We start from the raw sequence: 21,390 nt of genomic DNA on the forward strand, positions 1-21,390 counted from the left end.
ATCCGGCACAGGTGCAGGCGCTTCAGAATCAAGGCCCTGCCCCAGTTCAGCCGGCCCTGGAGGCGGGGACTCCTGTGCAGGCTGGGATTCCTCCGGTTCAGCCTCTGAATCGGATTCCTAGGCCATCACACTCATTCTCTCAGACCTTAGTCTCTGCAGCTCGGGAGACATCGGTGGGCTACTAGACCCAGGGGCCACCTCAGCCTCCCCTGACCCAACCGGTAGTGGAGCAGCTGTAAGTGATGGCCCAGCTGAAGTCAACGAGGTAATCCCCGCATCTGGAGCCAGGGCAGGCTCACGCCCCTGACTCGGCCCAGCTGGTGTTGGTTGCAGGGGAACCTGTGCAGACTGGGACTCTTCAGGACCAGGCCCCAGACTTGGTTCAGATGATGCCTGAGGCAAAGGATCCGGTGCAGACTGAGACTCCTCTGGTTCCGAGTCCGAGCTCAAGTCCCAGGCCATCACACTATTAATGGCAAGGCACAATCTTGCAGATGAGGAGAACCATGGATGTCCCCTTGAGCTCCATGGAGGGAATAAATGCAATAAATAATACAACACAACAATGCGAATGAACATCAGGATTGTAAACTGCTTTGTGTTCTTCCTTTAGCAGTGTGCCATATAAACCTATGCTATTGTGTGCATTTCTACATGTGAACGTGTCCATCAATCTGCTTGCGGAACACATGTCTTGGGCGTGCATTTGCAGGGCTATTGAACCTGATGACACCAAACTATTTCAGGGGGTCAAGCAAGCCCACACCCCCTGGTTTTCTCCTGCAATGGTGGCTCCTCTTTGCCAGGAAGGGAGAAGGAAGGAGAAGGGATAGGATAGAGAGGGGTTACACCACTCTGATGTCATAATCCTTCTGCTGACATCACAGCCCTGCCGCTTAAGAGGAAGTCATTTGCCAGTCAGCAGAAAGAAGGAGAAGAACGTGAGAAGCAGAGAGGGAAGAAAGATGAAGAGGGGGAAGGGGCATGGAGAAGAAGAGAGGAGACGCTCTAAAGATCTGATGTTCTCAGATGCCTGACACACACCTTCAGCTGATAGCTGTGCAGTTTTCCTCGTGGCCCTTAAATGTTTCGGCAAGTGTGATGTTAAGGACAAGCGGTACCATCTCCACCCATCGAATTCCTCTCCTCTATGCTTCCTGCACATTTACATGCAAAGTCCAGGCGGGCATGCATTGCAGATGGTTGATGTGAGAACGGTAAGTGTATCCCCCTCCATAGATCGGCCGTTCTATTGTAAGATAGGGTGGGGTGTTCAAAGACTGGACAGAGAGTTCTGAAGCGGACCACCAAAGGCCACCCAAAGGCCAATGGTCTGTAGCCTGGAAATATGCAATAGACTTGGAATGCTTGGGACATCTTCTGCGATATTTTAGCCCAGCTGTTGTGGGTTCGAATCCTACTCACTAGAGATCATACCATTTGGAAAGGCTCCAAAGCTTAGGCCTTGCCTGTACAGTGGTACCTTGGTTCTCAGACACCTTGGTTCTCAAACGCCGAAAACCTGGAAGTAAGTGTTCTGGTTTTTGAACGTTTTTCAAAAGCCAAACATCCAATGCGGCTGTCGGCTATTGTTTCCAGGGCGTCTGCACCAATCAGAAGCCATGCCTAGGTTTTTGAACATTTCAGAAGTCAAACGGACTTCCGGAACGGATTAAGTTCGAGAACCAAGGTGCCACTGTATTTGGTGCTTTTGTTCTTGCTATTTATTTTGCATTTTGGTTTTTGAGGCTTTTTCGGTTGATTTGTTTTTGTGACTGTGTGGAACCCAGTTCAGCTACTGAATGGTTGATTGTGTGGCTGCAGAAATGGATAAAAGCCCCCCATCCAAACAATGACTATCATCAGTGCAGGTAAGGAAAAAAAATAATTTTAATTTTTATCATCTACAATACTGTCTTGTTGATTTTATAGTACATTGATTATTGCTTTCATTTTATGGATCAGTTAGATAGTAGAATTCATGTTAAATTGCTGTTTTAGGGGTTGTTTTTAAAAGTCTGGAACGGATTAATCTGTTTTGCATTATTTTCTATGGGAAAGCGCGCCTTGGTTTTGGAATGCTTTGGTTTTGGAATGGACTTCTGGAATGGATTAAGTTTGAGAACCAAGGTACCACTTCATGGTGGTATCTGTGTCTCACTTGCCAACTGAAGAAGCCCAGAGGGCTTTCAGGCAGAGCAAACAGTACAGGGTTAGATGTTAGATGCTCTGTTGGTGGGTCTTTAAATTAGCCTTTGGACCTGAGTTTATGGCAAGAGATGAAGACGATTACTACTACTACTATTACTATTAAGGACGGCAGCTTAATTTTGCTTCTGGGGCAGCAATGGCTTTATGTTGCAGCACCTGTCTTTTGTGCGTAAGCGCCCAGGTTCAAATCCCGCTACCTCCAGATAGAGAAAATAATAATAATAATAATAATAATAATAATAATAATAATAATAATATTTTTTTATTTATACCCCGCCCTTCCCGGTTCAGAAAACCGGGCTCAGGGCAGCTAACAACAAATTTAAAACACTTAATTGATGCAACAACAAAACAGCATAAAATACAGTATAAAACGTGAATAACAATAAATTCAGAATTCAAAAATTAATTTAGGGGGGAAATCCATCCAATAAACATTAGATGATCACCAGGGCTAGGTGGCTGAATTAGTCCTATATGGGCCAGCGAGGAGACCAGGGGAGAATTAGCTGTGGGATCCCAGAGCAGGCAATCTTCATAAAAAGGGGAGGGGGAGGGAAGGAAGGGGAATAAAAAATCAGACTAAGTTCAAAATTGAAAGCCAGGCAGAATAGCTCTGTCTTACAGGCCCTCTGGAAGGAAGTTAAATCCTGCAGGGCCCTGGTCTCATGGAACAGAGCATTCCACCAGGTCGGAGACATCACTGAGAAGCCCCTGGCCCTGGTGGAGGATAAGCTGACTTCCTTAGGGCCCGGGACCTCTAAACTATGATTATTCATGGACCTTAAGGTCCTCTGCGGGGCATACCAGGAGAGGCAGCCCCGTAAATACGAGGGCCGTAAGGTACCAGGATCGGAAAAGTGGTGGGTTATGTGGACTAACAGAATTATTCTGCATTAAATAACTTCAGCTATCAGCTTTCAGCAACTAGCAATAAGGGTCAGCCCCAAAACAGGTTGCCACCAAGTCCCATTGACACAACCACTACCCCTTCCACATATTCTCCTCCTTCTAAGCTGGCAGCTGGAGGCGGGGGTAGCTGGTGCTTCTCGAGAGGGTTGGATTTGGCCCTGGGATTTCCAGTTGCTGATCCTCGCCTTACAAGGATACGATGTGCTGGCTCAGCACAGAAGAAGCAATAAATGACACAGCCTTCTGGGCACACCTTTCCGGGAGTTATGTTAATAGGGGTCCTATTGGGGAGGTGATGCTGACCCCCATCATTGTATTTCAGGCCAGATGTTATTTTCCCTGAGAGCATCTCTATCTCTGAGCAGCTTGCAGGTGAACCCCCTCGTGCCTCTGTAAACAATACAAAATATGCTAGGTATGAGCAAAGGCAGGGATAGTTGTCCTTCGGGAGCCAAATTGCTTTTAAAAGAACAGTTGTGTGTCAGCAATGTTGCTACAGTTTGATTGCAAAGTCTAATAAAAGAAAAAATTGCAACGAATGTTCTTAAAATTTGCACTCTCAACCTTGAATGTATCCAAGAGCTAGACTTTCAAAGCTGCAGAATTTAACCTTCCTGGCTCCAAACTAGTCTGAAATGGAACTGGGGCTATGTTAGAGTGGGACAAACCTTGTCAGTTACAGGTTTTCATTTTTCACTTTGTCACATTTCTGGATTTGTTTGCAATTTAAGCAAATAAGTCCTCATGAGTGTTTGTCAGCATTTTGGGGGAGCAATGTTATGCATAAGAAGCTGGAGGAAGCAAGCCGGTAAAAGCTAGGGTTGCCATATGTCGGAATTTTCTGTACATGGCCAGGATCCAGCCGTTGGAAACAGTGTCCAGAAGGAAATAGCTGAAATCCAGATGTATGGCAACCCATGTCAGAAGTGTCGAATATTCAACAACTTGGGGCAAAACTTTAAAAAGCTCAAAAACTTTGACCAAAAGGGGGGAAAATCTCAACAACTTTTGTGTCCACATTTTCACTTTGCCAACCCCTGACCATTAGGTCCAGTCGTGGCCGACTCTGGGGTTGCGGCACTCATCTCGCTTTATTGGCCAAGGGAGCCAGTGTACAGCTTCCGGGTCATGTGGCCAGCCAGCATGACTAAGCTCCTTCTGGCGAACCAGAGCAGCGCACGGAAACACCGTTTACCTTCTTACCTATTTATCTACTTGCACTTTGACGTGCTTTCGAACTGCTGGGTGGGCAGGAGCAGGGACCGAGCAATGGGAGCTCACCCCATCACGGGGATTCGAACTGCCGACCTTCTGATCGGCAAGTCCTAGGCTCTGTGGTTTAACCCACAGCGCCACCCACATCCCTTTAGATAGAGTTAAGCCAGTGTAAATTTGCATCAGTTCCAAACTCTGCTCAGCACAGTATGTATAAATATCTGTATAAATATACTTGCAGAGCAATTTCCCCTGATATATCACATTTTCATATGCTGTTTTCACTAATATATGCATTTTCATGCAGACTGTACCTCAGTATATGCATTTATGTGCACATTGCTTGGCTGGAGAACTGCATTGCAAAATTCAGAGAATTCAAAATTTTGCTCAAAGATGGCCGAGTTTGGGGAAGAGCTCTGTGGCTCAGCATCTGCTTTGCATGCAGAAGGTCCCAGCTTTGATCCCTGGCTTCTCCAGGTAGAGATGGAAAGTTCCCCTGCTCTAAACTCCAGAGAGCGGCTGCCACCTAGTGTAGACAATACTGAGCTAGATGGACCAATAGGCTGACTTAGTATTAAGGCATCTTCTGTGTTGTGTTGTGCTATGCTATGTTTCAGTTTGCTGATCATTTCAGCTCATCTTTAAAAGATGTGGAATTGCGGAGAACTGAATTTAAGATGGGCAAAATGAGAAACTTGATATATTTGCCTATCCCTATAGCCTATGGGTACTGGAGGAGACTCTTGAGAGTCCCATGGACTGCAAGAAGATCAAACCTATCCATTCTGAAGGAAATCAGCTCTGAGTGCTCACTGGAAGGACAGATCCTGAAGCTGAGACTCCAATACTTTGGCCACCTCATGTGAAGAGAAGACTCCCTGGAAAAGAGCCTGACGTTGGGGAAAATGGAGGGCACAAGGAGAAGGGGACAACAGAGGACGAGATGGTTGGACAGTGTTCTCGAAGCTACCAGCATAAGTTTAACCAAATTGCGGGAGGCAGTGGAAGAAAGAAGTGCCTGGTGTGCTCTGGTCCATGGGGTCACGAAGAGTCGGACATGACTAAACGACTAAACAACAATAGCCTGCATAGGATCCATAACGATATAGGTGCTGGGTTCAACCCAACTTGGGGGAGAGCCCGTCGTGCACATGACATCACACACACGATTTTAATTGCAAACCTTCTGATCGGCAAGCCCAAGAGGCTCAGTGGTTTAGACGTGAAAGGGGAAAAGGGAAAGGGAGCAAGCTCAGTTCTTCAAAGGTTATTTGTTTGAGCCTGCTAACATCAGATGCAATTTTATGTTTCACCTCGCAATAGGTTTGCAGCTAACGGTGGGTTTTTATTTTACTTTTTCGGGGGAGAGAGGTAGTAGCAGGCTGGCTGGCATGAAAACGGAAAACTGCAAATGAGTTGAGCAGACAAATGAAGCAAGGAGGGACATTCACTGGATCAGAACCAGAAAATGGCCAGCACAGAGCGTAACAAATTGGCAATACAGCTGTGCCCCAGGGCATTCAGACAGGAATCTAGCAGCTGATGATAAGAAAACAAAGGCAAAATAGAATTGGAGGAGATGGCCTGTGCAATTCGGAATTTTTTTCCTTTGCATTCCTACATGGAGCCAATTTAAATATTAAGAACATACGAAGGTTAACATAGCCGCCTTGCTGGACCACACCAAGGTCAAATGAGACTGGCATTCTGTTTTCAACTTCAGATGCCTCTGAAACAGAGGTGTTGACTGACCAGGAGAACCAAACCAGTCTGTCCTGCTCCTGTGCTTTTAAAATAGCAGCTTGATCTACACAAATCAGTAGGTGAAGCATGTTTACCTACTAATAATTGCAGATCATGTCTGCTTAGAATCAGTAATGGACTGAGTGAGGACTAGAAAACTGAAGCTTCGTCCAGATAAGGCAGAGGAATTGCTGGCAAGCGGTTCATCTTCCCAGGGCAGGAGGGTTCAACCACTTCTGGGTGGTGTCTTCTTCTCTGGCGATCACTCATAGCTGAGTAAGATTGTCTTCCACAAACACGGTTTTAACAGTGAGTCCATAAGTGACTGTGAAGGTCAATTCTGGATCCACACGTCCTTCCACAGTGGGGACGTAGTTTTCTGGGTGGGAGTTGATCATGGTGAGGGATTGCCAAAATTGCCTTCCTCTTAGCTTGTTTCTCCCTTGCGTCCTGAATTCCCATGTCTTCAAAGTCCATGACACTTTTGGTAAAGGCTGTTCTCCAACTGGAGCGCTCGCAGGCCAGTGTTTCCCAGTTATCGGTGTTTGTACTACATTTTCTTAGATTTGCCTTGAGAGAGCCTTTAAACCTCTTTTGTTGACCACCAGCATTACGCTTTCCATTTTTAAGTTTGGAATAGAGTAGTTGCTTTGGAAGACAATCATCAGGCATCCGCACAACATGACCAGTCCAACAAAGTTGATGTTGAAGAATCATTGCTTCGACACTAGTGATCTTTGCTTCTTCCTGTACACTGACGTTAGTTCATCTGTCTTCCCAAGTGATATGTACCATTTTTCAGAGACACTGTTGATGGAATCTTTCAAGGAGTTGGAGATGGCGTTTATAAGTGGTCCATGTTTCACAAGCGTACAGTATGGTTGACAGTACAATAGCTTTGTAAACAAGCATTTTGGTTTCCCTGCGAATGTCCCAGTTCTCAAACACTCTGCACTCTCCTTAAATCAGGAATGGGGAATCTGTCACCCTCCAGATATTGCTGGACTACAGCACATCATTCTTGGCCATTGCTGATTGTCTCAATACTGTTGCAAATCTCTACCACAACTACCCATTAAAAAAAAACAAAAAAACAAAGAAGCCCTAAACTTTGCACATAGCAAAGGCACTCCAGCCCTTGGATCATTTTGTGGGGTTTTTTGGTGCATTTTTTAGATAGCACAGCTGGAACTGGCCAGATCATTGCCTCAGTCTCAGCCTTGCTCTGCCTGCTGCCAGGAAGTGAAAGATTGGGATAACGCAAGTAACCACCAGTCTGATTACAAGGCTGTAAAACATTTGAGTCTATTAAAGTGTTGTTTGAATGATAAATAATAACACTGGAGAGGATGATTACAAAAACAAAGGACAAATGAAATAACGAAGTAGATAAACTCATAAAAATGACTCTGATATCATGCGTGGATATTTTATGAACCCAACTAAAGTTAACTGCACATTTTTAACGTCCAAAACACAATAAAGAACAAACAGAGAGTTGCTTCTCATTTTAATAAGACACAATTATCCTTGTTTCTGGTAAATGCCAATGTCTTCCTAGACAGAAGCGTGCAGAGTGAAAAGCTGAAAGTCCGGAACGATATAAAAATCTATGGAGCTGCTCTTCTATAAATTATGGATGTAAAAGGGGAAACAGAGCATACTGATGTAAAATGAGCAATCATTTCTTTTTACTCTGAGGGACTTCAGAGGCGATGCTAGAGGAATCTGGTCTCCTCTACTGACAACAACCAGGTAACGCTTAGGTATCTTGATTTGCAGAGAAGATAAGCAACACCTTGACATGAGGTTAGGCTATTTGTCCATCCAGCTAAGAACTGTCTACTCCTTATCCAGCAAGTGTCCTGGAAAAAACGAGACATCCCATTTCTCGCCTGAGAGCACAGCAGCCATTTTTGGTGCCACGATCTCACCTAATTTCACATCAAACTCTTCCCCCCAAAAGCATTTTTTCACCACCGTGATCTCATGCGGTGCCCCCAAATATGCCTTTTTGGGGCACAGCTCCCTCCACAATCTTTTGAGCTCCATGATCTTGTGCAGGAGCGCACGGGAGGAAGATGCATGTCCCAGTTTGGGGACTCAAGATGTTGGAGGGTGTGTTGCTCTGACAACCAGCAGCATTAAGGATAATGTTTTAATTTCTTGAAATGGAAATGTTTGCTTATGTTGAATTGCTGTGTATTTTTAGTATGGGGTTTTCCCTTTAGCAATAGCTCTCATCTGATTGGCGGACTGTGTGTCACATGAGAGAGGCATTCCATTCTTTTGTGACTATTATTCAAGTCACTGTCGTTTTTAACTGTTCTCAGTTCTCTGTGTGTGAGGGAGAATCGATGCTGAAAGACTTCTCAGGATACTGCAGGGACAGAGTTTCAGGAAGAGGGCCAAGAGGAAGGGTAGCTTGTTTGAAGGCCCCCACAAACCTAGAGCCAGCCCTGAAACCAGATGCCGTTATTGAAGCTATTCTTTTAAATACATATGAAGTACATTCTTCCCTTCAAAGGATTCTGGGCACTGTTGTTTACCCCTTGCAGATTTACTATACCATGCAACACTCAACAAACTACAGTGCCATATCCCACAACTGTCCCAACAAAACCAGAACATCCCATGTTTTCCTGCAAGAGCACGGTGGCCATTTTGGACAAGGGCGTCTCATGCAATTTTGGGATGCAATCTTGTTTTCCTCGGGGTTGAGGTCTTGCATGGCACCCCAAAACACATTTTTGTGGAGTGCCATGCAAGAAAAGTGGTTTTTTGGGGGGTGCACAATCTCACGTGGGTCATGTGACCCAACATGGGAGTGCAACCCCAGAAGATGGTGCCCCAAGTTTTCCCCTGTGTTGCACTGGAGGGTATGCCGTGCCCAGCCTTAGGCCACCTTCACACCAAATATTTAAAGCACTATAATACCACTTTAAACAGTCCAGAATCCTGAGAGTTGTTAGGAAACTCCTCTTCCTTTCCCAGACCTGCAATTCCCAGTATGGATTGACAATCAATCCCTCTTCACAGGGCATAGCTGTCAACTTTCCCCTTTTTTAAAGGGAACTTTTCCCTTTTTTAAAGGATCTGATTTCTTTCCGCAGGGCCTGTAAGACAGAGTTGTTCCGCCTGGCCTTTAGCTTGGAGCCAATTTGATTCCCTCCCCCTCTTTCTTTTTCCTTTCTCCTCCTGTGATGAGGCTGCATTTTAATATTTTAATGTTTCAATATTTTAATGTTGTATTTTAATCTAGTTTTTAAGTTGTATTCATTCAACTTGTTTTTATAATTGCTTGTTAGCTGCCCTGAGTCCGGCCTTCGCTGGGGAGGGCGGGGTATAAATAAAAATTATTATTATTATTAAATTCCCTTATTCCGAATAGGATTCCTCGCAAGAAAAGGGGAAAGTTGACAGCTATTAAGGTCTCCTAAAAACTCTCAGCGCCCTTAACAAATCCCAGGATTCTTTTTTTAAAAAAATAATAATATTTTTTTATTCATTTTCCAAACACATAATAAAAAACAAACAAAGCACAAAACAAAGACATACAAACATTTACACATGTATAATTTCATACTCTTATTTTCATGTACCTTCTTTCCCCTGACTTCCCCATACCTCCCTTTCGCTGCATCCTTGTTTTACATTTCTTTAGCAACTCCTCCAATCAATTAACTCAAATCCCAGGATTCTTTGGGGGAACTATGACTGTTTAAAGTGATATTGCTTTAACTCTTTGGTGTGAATCCTCATTCAGAATCTGGTAACAAGCCACTTTTGTTGAGGACTACCCATATTGCTGAGAACATCATAAAATAGTTCTCACACCACTGACTGGAAAGGGAAGGTGAGTCACACACACTGACTGGAAAGGCATTACTGGCTGCTGAGAGACCATTTCTTCTTTTATTTTGCTGAATGCTTTGTAAACGCAGCTGTACCCTTCTTTTTGGAGAAGGGCTGGTAACTTTAATTACAGTGGTACCTCAGGTTAAGTACTTAATTCGTTCCAGAGGTCTGTTCTTAACCTGAAACTGTTCTTAACCTGAAGCACCAGTTTAGCTAATGGGGCCTCCTGCTGCCGCAACCTGAAGCACTATTTCTGGGTTAGCAGAGTATGTAACCTGAAGCGTATATAACCCGAAGTATCACTGTAATTAATCTGGGGGTCCAAAATGTTCCTTGTAAAAATGCAAGCTGGTTAATATGAGGCAGACAGCTGTACTGTTTTTGACACCTCCAAGCCCATTTTAATAATAATAATAATAATAATTTATTATTTGTACCCCGCCCATCTGGTTGGGTTTCCCCAGCCACTCTGGGCGGCTTCCAACAAAGATAAAAGATACACTGAAATGTCACATATTAAAAACTTCCCTGAACAGGGCTGCCTTCAGATGTCTTCTGAATGTCAGGTAGATGTTTATCGCTTTGACATCTGATGGGAGGGCGTTCCACAGGGCGGGCGCCACTACCGAGAAGGCCCTCTGCCTGGTTCCCTGTAACTTGGCCTCTCGCAGTGAGGGAACCGCCAGAAGGCCCTCGGTGCTGGACCTCAGTGTCCGGGCAGAACGATGGGGGAGGAGACGCTCCTTCAGATATACTGGACCGAGGCCGTTTAGGGCTTTAAAGGTCAGCACCAACACTTTGAATTGTGCTCGGAAACGTACTGGGAGCCAATGTTCCCTTTGAATTGTGCTCGGAAATGTACTGGGAGCCAATTTTATTTATTATGTTCAGTGAAACACTATTGCATTCAAATAATTACAGAGTTACCTGTCAACTACTGATTATTAACCTTTCTGTTTTCACGTCAAAAGCACGAAAGACAATAGCGAGTTGTAAAAATTAATACTATTGCAATAATAAAATATATGTATATATTTGAAACATACTGATATCTTACCACAGTTGGTTTTGACGTACAAAAAGGGGGGGGGAGAGAAAGAAAACAAATGTAAGTAATCTCTAGCAGAAGTAAGAGTATATTTGAAGGGAGAAGGAAGGGTTAATAAGGTAAAGAAGCTAAAAGCTGTGGTTAGGCAGAAACCGCAAATGCGTCAGCTCTGTAGGCCAGAAGTTGCTTCCTGTTTTCAGCTCTGCAGACTGGGAGCTGTTTCCTGTTTTCAGCTCTGCAGACTGGGAGCTGTTTCCTGTTTTGTGTTTCCTGTTTTAGAAATATTTTTAGAAATGCAAGACATACATGCAGGGCATGGGAAGGATTTCTTTCTGCCTTCTCTGTACCATTGTATCTTGTAGGGGTTGCTCTCAAATACTTCCTGCAGTAAATTCCTGTATTAATCCTGTTTTTGCAGTTGCAAACAATGGGTGTTTGCTAAACTCAGGCAGGTCAAGAGTCCAGCTTCCTGCCTTACCAGCTAGCCAGAATTGCAGCTGTTTGCAATTCTAACCAACCTACTAAAGAGGTCTCACTCTGTCTTTTATAACATGCATTTGTTTTCATATTTCAAAACTACAAACCATGTTTGGGCACCTTGGCAAAAAGGTGGTTTCTAGGGGGATGCATACCCCTAAACATTTTGTGAATCTAATGGAAGAAACTAATTTTTAAAACTTTTTGGTTTCTTCCTTAGCACGGTGAATCATCACCATGTTTCCTGCCATACGCTTCCTGCCTTAAGGAATGCAAAGATAAGAAAGACGTGTATAAGCAGGAAGACACATAATAAGGAAGTGCTTAGCTAGCAGAAAGACACGTATGAGGAAGTGCTTAGCCAGCAGATAGATGTGCCATATAAGGGAATAAGTTGAACATTTGCCAGCTGATTGGGGAAAATTTGAGGAAGGAATGGGAGGGGGGGAAATGCTCAAAAGGTATAAGAAGGCTTGCTGAAATGTATTTCTACACAGCCAGTTTGCAGGAGCGATCCTGCTGGTTGTCACTGTGCGCAGTTTGCAATAAACTCTTTTCTCCAAAGAAGAAACTTTCCTGGTGCTTTTTGCTCTCTCTCTCTTCGGCACTGGGGACGCGGGCAAACGATTCCCTGGCAAGGACAAGGTTCAGCCTTCAGTTTGGTGCGTTGGCCGGGAATCTTTGCCCCACCCCAGAGGGCCGGGGAGGGCCAGGCTCGACCTCGGTGAACAGCTCGGATCGGCGTTTTGCAGGCTCCAAGCGCGCACCCTGCCAATTCGTGGGGGGAACCAGCCACACCGCTCCGGAGTGGAGACACAGGTCGAGGGAGAAAAGAGAACTGGCCAGAAGGGGTCTGCAGCGAAAAAAGGTAAGCCCAAGGGAAAGGGCGAGGCCTGATCAGCCTCACCTGGCTGTGGCAGTACAGTGCCAGCCAGGAACAAGGGGATTGGTTGTGCAGTACAGTGCCAGCCACCAGGAATAAGGGGACTGGTTGTGCAGGAGAATGCCACCAGCATAAATTTGGAACAGAGGAAGGAGGGGAAATTATATTGATGTGATTTGTATGTTGTGTGTGTTGCATGTCAGATACTCCGGTGATTGAATTGTCGAGTGTGGGCCGGGGTATTAGTGCCCCTTGGTCGAGCGATTGCAGGGTTGTGCGTTTTCTGCCAGGGCGACCTCGTGCAGGCCACAATCTGTATTATTTGGTGTGTGAAAGAATTTATAACCCAGTTAGGAGAGGAGTATCTGAAGGGGGAAAAAAAAATGGGGTCTGGGGCAAGCCAATGTAGTCCCCTGGAATGCTTTTTAAACAATTGGAAAGCCGCCACAAAAAATGATGACTGGGGAATTAAATTAAGAAGACAGAGAATGAAGACATTGTGTGAAGTTGATTGGCCCTTACAAGGAGTTACTTGGCCTTCAGAAGGAAGCTTTGATTTGCAGCTAATCAGTCCATTATATCAGAACATCTTGAATGTCCACCCAGACCAGATCCCTTATATTTCTACTTGGAAAACCAATGTAGAGAAGAACCCACCATGGTTGAAAGCCTGCCGAGGCAACGCCCCACAGAGTGCAGTTTGTACAGTTCGACCGGCAGGGAAGTCAGAAAGGCCCCCAGTGATACCAGACCAAGAAGAAGAGGAGGGAGGAATTATTAGACCACCTCCACCCTATGCTCCACCAACTGCCCCTCAGGCAAATCCACCGGACCCAGGTCCCCAGGCACTGGGAGGAGCTAGCCCCCAGCCTGAACCCTCCGAGGCTGATGAATCAGATGAAGAAGATGATGAGGAATTTTTAAAGGGATTACTTGAACTAGCAAAGAAAGGAAAAGGGTGGACTCAGTATCAGTCGATAAGATTGCAACGGTATGTACAACCTTATGCAGAAAAAGTAGATGTTGGTCCCCACTTGTTGGCCGCAGCAGAATGCCTCCCAACACAAGGGAAGAAATGGCAGAAGGAATGGATAGAAGCAGCAACCAGGGCGGCCCTCCATAAGTCCCATGAGGTGCAGAAAAAGGGTGGGGCTGGAATGATGCCTTTACGTAGAGTATATGATCCTCCGGCCCCCGCGGGACCTAACGGAGTGGTGCCCAATAGAACTTATACAGTTCAACATGTCCCCTTCTCTAGTGCAGATGTTTGTAATTGGAGGAACCAAAACCCTTCATTTGAGGAAAACCCAGCAAAAATAATTAAGCTGTTTGAGGGAATTTTCAAAACCTACAATCCCACCTATGATGATGTACAGTATTTGATGGATGCCCTGCTAACTACAGAGGAGGTTAGGCGAATTCATACTGAGGCTAGAACTCATCTGAGACAGCAACAAGTACAGGAGCCCAACATTGCCATTTTATACCCAGCAGAAACCCCAGATTGGGATTACCAAACTACCAATGGTCAGAACTCCCTCATTACCTATCGCCAGAATGTCTTAAATGGCATGAGAAGGGCAGCCAGGAAGCCTACTAATTTTGCCAAGATCAGAGAGATAATGCAAGGGAGTGAGGAGCCCCCAGGCGCCTATCTGGAAAGACTAAAGGAAGCTTACCGCCAGTATACCCCTGTAGACCCAGATGAGGTTGCCAATGCCCCGATCATAAAAACTGCCTTTGTAGCTCAGGCAGCACCCGATGTCCGCCGAAAAATCCAGAAGCACGAGGCTTTCATGGGCCACACCCTTGAGTGGATGTTAGAATTGGCTCAAACCACTTATAATCAGAGGGAGGAAGAGGCACAAAAGAAGAAGGAAAAATATCAAGCAAAAAAGTTGATGGCGTTACAGGTTACCACACCCACCCCTCATGAAAAAGGAAGCGCCCGGGGAGGAGGGAGAGGCCGTTTGGGGAGGAACCAGTGCGCCATCTGCCGGCAGGAAGGGCACTGGAAAAGAGAATGCCCACAGGCTCATTCAGGTGGAAGAGGACGAGGAGAACGAATCCCAGGGCCAACCCCCGTGGGACCTGGACAGGAACTGAGACCCTGGACATCGGCGAATGTCGGCAGGGGTAGAGGATGTGGACAGGGACCCCCCTGGCACCCCCCAGCCCAAAGGCAGTCCGGCGCAATGAGCCTGAGAGAGGAAGAGGAAGAATATTAGGACAGACCGGGCCCAGCTGATTTAGGTTCCCGTGAGCCCATGGTCAAAATACAAACAGGGAACCGAACCATCCCCTTCATGGTGGACACCGGAGCCACACACTCTGTTTTGCCAGTACCAGTATCCAAGCCCACCAAGCAAACAATTAATATAGTAGGAGCTACAGGCAAATCACAAAGAGCCCCATTCCTGCAATCTGTTGCCTGTCGCTTGGGCGGCCAAGTGGTCCAACACAAGTTTTTGTATATACCGGAGTGCCCCATCCCATTATTGGGCCGAGACCTGCTATCAAAATTGCAAGCCCAGATTTCTTTCCAACCAACAGGAGAAGTAACAATGACCACAGGGCCAGCAGGGGAATTCTCCTTAGAGGTACCTTTAAGGGAACACTGGCGCTTAATGATGGTAAAAGAAGAGGAGGGGATTATTTCAGAGGACCTCTTGCAAGAAGTTAACCCTGATGTGTGGGCAGAAGGCAACCCGCCCGGAATGGCAAAGAACATCCCACCTATAATAGTCAAGCCCAAACCATTCGCCAACCCTGTGGCTGTAAACCAATATCCTATCCCCCGAAGAGCTGCAGAGGGAGTATGGGTACATTTGGAACGGTTACTTCGCCATGGCATCCTGAGACAGTGTCAATCTCAGTGGAATACCCCACTCTTGCCGGTAAAGAAGGAAGATGGCACGTACCGTCCGGTCCAAGACCTTCGATTGGTCAACCAGGCCGTGGAAACCCTCCACCCCAATGTGCCCAACCCTTACACGCTGCTTAGTCTAATACCTCCTACTGCATGTTGTTTCACAGTATTGGACTTGAAGGATGCATTCTTCTGCTGCCGCCTGGCAGAGGAAAGCCAGCCCCTGTTCGCATTTCAATGGACAGATCCAGGAACAGGCACCAAGGTGCAATATACGTGGACGAGGCTTCCACAAGGGTTCAAGAATTCTCCAACCCTTTTTGGGGTAGCATTGGCATCGGACCTGTCTAGCTTCCCCACCAGCCCACGCAAAGTCTTGTTGCAGTACGTGGATGATCTTCTCTTGGCTTGTTCAGACAAAGACACGTGTATGGAAGCCACCAAGGATTTGCTGAACCATCTGGGTAGAGCTGGATACCGAGTATCTAAGAAAAAAGCCCAAATATGCCAACCCACTGTGAAATATCTTGGATTTGATATATCCTATCAGCGACGGACCCTAAGGGAAGAAAGGAAGCAAGCCATTATCCAGATTCCAGAACCAAAGAATCGCAGAGAACTTCGCGGCTTTCTGGGATCGGCAGGATTCTGCAGAATATGGATACCAGATTACAGCACAATTGCCAAGCCTCTGCATGAATCAACCAGAGGGACGGAAAAGGACCCCTTTGTGTGGGGAGAAGAGCAACAACATGCCTTCCAGGATTTGAAAAAGGCATTGCAGCAAGCACCAGCGCTGGGTATCCCAAATCCAGAAAAGCCTTTCTCCCTGTTTGTGGATGAAGACCAGGGAACAGCAAAGGGAGTGTTATGCCAGAAACTGGGAAGCTGGCAACAGCCTGTGGCATACCTATCTGAGCGCCTGACACCTACAGAACAAGGTTTACCGCCATGCATGAGAGCAGTTGTGGCAGTAGCTACCCTACTGAACAAGGCAGACAAATTTACTTTTGGCCAAGACACTGTTTGTGTGACCCCGCATGCAGTCCCAGCTCTACTCGACATGAAGGGTACCTATTTCTTCTCCCAAGCAAGGATGAGAAAGTGTCAGATGCTGTTGTTGCACCCGCGTTTGAAGTTCCAGGTTACCACCGCCCTCAACCCAGCTACCCTGTTGCCGGTAGGAGAAGGTGAGGAGCAGACGCATGATTGCATCGAAGTAATGGACGAGGTATATTCCAGCAGACCTGATCTCAAAGATGAGGCAAACCCCCATTGGCCTTCATGGTTTGTAGATGGAAGTAGTTTTGTTGAGGCTGGGCAACGGAAGGCGGGCTATGCAGTGGTGGCCCTGGAGGACCAGGTGATCGAAGCAAAGTCACTCCCGCCTGGAACATCGGCCCAGCTGGCAGAATTAACTGCGCTGACCAGAGCCCTGAGCCTGGCAAAGGGACAGAAAATAAACATTTACACAGATTCTAAGTATGCATTCCTGACTTTACATGCCCATGGAGCCTTATGGAAAGAAAGAGGTTTGCTTACCTCCAGAGGAAACCAGGTGGCCCACCCACAAGCTCTATTGAACCTTCTGGATGCTGTATGGGAGCCCGAGGCAGTGGCAGTTATCCATTGCTATGGCCACAAGACTGGACCAGGGGAAGTGGCCAGAGGAAATCGATTGGCAGACAGAGTGGCCAAGGAAACAGCCCGGGAACTGGCCCCCACCTTGGTTATCGGAGCACTGGTCCCAGAAGAGATTTTAAGCACCACTGATAAACCAGCTTACGCAAAGCAGGAAAAGGATACTGCAGACGCCCAGGAACTGACCTTGTCCAAGGAAGGATGGTACCTTACCCCTGATGACAGGATATGGATTCCAGAGTCTCTTTCTCGGCAGATAATTCAGAGGTACCATGATTCAACCCACATAGGACCAGATGCTACAACCAAGCAGCTGGGGAAGTGCTTCTATATATCCCACCTCTACCAACTGGCAGCCCAGATCTCCAGGAAATGCCTGCTATGCCAAAAGAATAATCCCAGAGCCGGACCACTGGCTCTCCCAGGGATTCAGCACAGTGGAACTGCACCTATGGAAGATCTTGTCATGGACTTTACTGAATTACCCCGTTGTGGACTGTACCGTTACCTGCTGGTGGCAGTGTGCACCTACACCGGGTGGGTCGAAGCATGGCCCACCAAGACTGAAAAGGCACTTGAAGTAACCAGGTGCCTGCTTAGGGAAATCATCCCTCGCTATGGATTGCCAAGGTCCATAGGATCTGATAATGGACCAGCATTTGTTCATGCAGTCCTACAGGGACTGGCAAAAGCGCTCCAGATCAACTGGAAGCTGCATACTGCTTATAGACCCCAGAGTTCTGGAAAGGTAGAGAGAATGAATAGAACTCTAAAGAATCAGCTGTCCAAGCTGACGCAGGAGACCGGGTCTAATTGGGTGGCCATGTTGCCCTTAGCATTGCTCAGGGTCCGCAGTCTCCCTTCAAAGCGGACCCACTTGTCACCCTTTGAGGTTTTGTTTGGGAGACCAGTCCCATATGTTAGAATGTTAACTCCATATGCTAGCCAGGATATGCAATTGAATAACTATGTGCAGTCACTCTCCCAAGTTCTCTCCTGTTTCCACAGGTGGACCCAGGCTCGCACCCCATGTGTGTTAACTGAACCGTTCCATCAGTTCGAGCCAGGTGATGAAGTGTGGGTGAAAGACTGGCAGCGAGCCCCCCTACAGCCTTGCTGGAAGGGACCATACACTGTGCTACTTTCTACACCTACTGCTGTGAAGGTTGCTGGCATCACCCCGTGGGTCCACCATACTCGAGTAAAGAAAGCCATTTCAGACTGGACAGTTACACCAGATCCAGAGAACTCCCTTCGGCTGACTATCTCCAGACGCCTGGTAGACGACCGCTCTGCTGATATCACACCGGAAGCTGATATCTCTACGCACAGCTGAAGAATTGGATGGGAGGGGCGCCCGCGGGCAGCATCCCCAACGTAGAAACTTGCTCTCCAGCAAATTTAGAGGCACCAGTAGGTCTTTTGGTATTAGGACCAGAACCCCTTGATATAGTCACCCCATGTGTCAGGCTGTTGCAGGGGTGGATATATTCCTGTGGGTGCATGTTAATATATGAAGAGGGAGAGGTCCCTTTTGGATATAATATTTTGGAAAGACAGCACGAGGGCCCAGCCCATCAACAAGGGATTATAGGGAAATTGCTCCATATAGTGGGTGCTTCAGCAGAAAAGTGGAAAGTCACCCCTGAGGCCCGGAGAATAATTGAATACGAATATCAGTGGGCCCTTCAGCGATAAGAAGAAAAGCTAGAAATGACCCCCGAATATTGGTGGGTGGGAGTTATCTCAACCGCCCTTGCCATATGGATGTGCCTTTTCTTTTGCTGGCATGAACGTCATAGGTTCTGCGGGAGGCAACAGCCAAATCCTTCTACCCCCTTGATGATCCTCCTAGTATTCCTCGTTCTCATAGTTGTAGGAGACAAGGAAGGTGCTGCACCTGGTGAACATGGGCAGATGGGGACTAGATTATTGAATAAAACATCACGAGGAGAAAATTATCATAAGATGTGGAAAGACAATATTTATATCAAGGATATGTTTAAGTTCACCACAATGTTAAATCTCTCCAATTGTTGGCTGTGTATGCATATACCACCTTATGCTCAACGGCCAGGTTTGATGCTACATGGAATTCCCATTGATGATATCTATAATGTAAAAAATAGAAAAAACCCTGAAGAAGCTCAGTGGCCACCCGTAAAATTGGCCCTGTCCGAGCCAGCTTTTATTTGTTTAAAATTCTCTGAAGGGTCAACCCCACGAGGGATTTATCCTGATTGCTTATATGTATTGAATTTTGTATTTAATAGGACCTGCTCTGCCTTTGTTAATTATGGAAATACCTCACGGTGTTATCAATCCGATACTAGCGCCAAGTTAATGACTGATATGCACCACCTCCACAAAAGCTCTAGATCCAATTCTTCTGTTCAGCCCCTATTAAATTTCACCCAGGAGTTATGGCACGTAAGCCTTCTGTTTTCACAAGCTTTCAAATGGTCGGAGCAACAACGAAACACCAGTCACCTTCTTCCGGAAGAACTCTGGCTAATTTGTGGCGATGCAGCATTCAAATCTATTCCCCGAGATCTTACTGGAGTTTGTACCCTAGGAGTGGTGGTTCCCCTTTTATATAAGATAGGAGAGTTACCAACATCTCTCAGACTGCGTAACCGCAGGGCAGTGAATACCCCTATTAACCACTATGTTGGGACCCAGGTATCGCGGGGCCTACTACCTTCCTTAGGGGCAGCCATGAATTATAGAGATCTTCATTTGCTCGCCAATTGGACAGAAGGGCTATTTAATGATACCATTAAGGCACTAAAGGACCTCAATCAAGAGGTGTCTGCTATGCGGGAGGTCGTTTTGCAAAATCGTTATGCTTTAGATGTAATGTTGGCTTCAAAGGGAGGAGTTTGTGCGTTAGTTCATTCTCATTGTTGCGTGTTTATCCCAGATAATAATGTCAGCATTTCGGCCACAATCGACCACATGGAAACAATGATAGCTGAAAACCCGCTAAAAAATACAGAAGGTGATCCATGGAATTGGTTATATTCTTGGCTCCCCGATGGTGGTTGGATCAGGCATATTATGGTATTGATAGCAGGGCCGCTTATAATCCTTTTGCTTTTCTGCTTCTGTATTCCCTGCTTGATGCAATGTATGCAACATATGATGGAAAAGATGATATCCCGCACGATGGGACCTCGTGTAATTGCTTTTATGAGAGAATATAGACCCTTACCCCAGAACGAATCTAAGTAATAGATTGTTCATAAAAAAGAGGAGGGAGTGAAGGGAGAAGGAAGGGTTAATAAGGTAAAGAAGCTAAAAGCTGTGGTTAGGCAGAAACCGCAAATGCGTCAGCTCTGTAGGCCAGAAGTTGCTTCCTGTTTTCAGCTCTGCAGACTGGGAGCTGTTTCCTGTTTTCAGCTCTGCAGACTGGGAGCTGTTTCCTGTTTTGTGTTTCCTGTTTTAGAAATATTTTTAGAAATGCAAGACATACATGCAGGGCATGGGAAGGATTTCTTTCTGCCTTCTCTGTACCATTGTATCTTGTAGGGGTTGCTCTCAAATACTTCCTGCAGTAAATTCCTGTATTAATCCTGTTTTTGCAGTTGCAAACAATGGGTGTTTGCTAAACTCAGGCAGGTCAAGAGTCCAGCTTCCTGCCTTACCAGCTAGCCAGAATTGCAGCTGTTTGCAATTCTAACCAACCTACTAAAGAGGTCTCACTCTGTCTTTTATAACATGCATTTGTTTTCATATTTCAAAACTACAAACCATGTTTGGGCACCTTGGCAAAAAGGTGGTTTCTAGGGGGATGCATACCCCTAAACATTTTGTGAATCTAATGGAAGAAACTAATTTTTAAAACTTTTTGGTTTCTTCCTTAGCACGGTGAATCATCACCATGTTTCCTGCCATACGCTTCCTGCCTTAAGGAATGCAAAGATAAGAAAGACGTGTATAAGCAGGAAGACACATAATAAGGAAGTGCTTAGCTAGCAGAAAGACACGTATGAGGAAGTGCTTAGCCAGCAGATAGATGTGCCATATAAGGGAATAAGTTGAACATTTGCCAGCTGATTGGGGAAAATTTGAGGAAGGAATGGGAGGGGGGGAAATGCTCAAAAGGTATAAGAAGGCTTGCTGAAATGTATTTCTACACAGCCAGTTTGCAGGAGCGATCCTGCTGGTTGTCACTGTGCGCAGTTTGCAATAAACTCTTTTCTCCAAAGAAGAAACTTTCCTGGTGCTTTTTGCTCTCTCTCTCTTCGGCACTGGGGACGCGGGCAAACGATTCCCTGGCAAGGACAAGGTTCAGCCTTCATATTAACTTGAAACCATACTGAGAAAAAATCATTTGACAATAAACTGTAAAAGGGGACTAAATTTCTCTAAACACTCTTTGGCCATATCCTTTTTGTTTACTTGTTTGGGGCAGGCATACCCAAAAGCTCTGCCACTATGGCCCTATCCTATCCCATAATAAGCAGCAGGTCCCAGGAGTTTGGAGGCCAAAGGTTGAAGGGCTATTGGGCAATAAATAGGAAAAGG

The 21,390-nt window shown here is 46.0% G+C and overlaps 1 protein-coding gene across 1 annotated transcript in view; it reads left to right on the plus strand.

The window, feature by feature from the left end:
* The first annotated feature begins 916 nt into the window (after positions 1-916).
* Positions 917-21,390, plus strand: part of ZFAND6 (zinc finger AN1-type containing 6) — an 87,758-nt gene continuing 67,284 nt past the window's right edge. Inside the window, exon 1 of the mRNA XM_081888768.1 lies at positions 917-1,217. The gene's annotated coding sequence lies outside the window, so the exon portion shown is untranslated. The remainder of the gene's footprint in view (positions 1,218-21,390) is intronic.

The sequence above is a fragment of the Podarcis melisellensis genome (genome assembly GCF_964234715.1).
Source record: "Podarcis melisellensis genome assembly, chromosome: 14".
Classification (NCBI taxonomy): Eukaryota; Metazoa; Chordata; class Lepidosauria; order Squamata; family Lacertidae; genus Podarcis; species Podarcis melisellensis.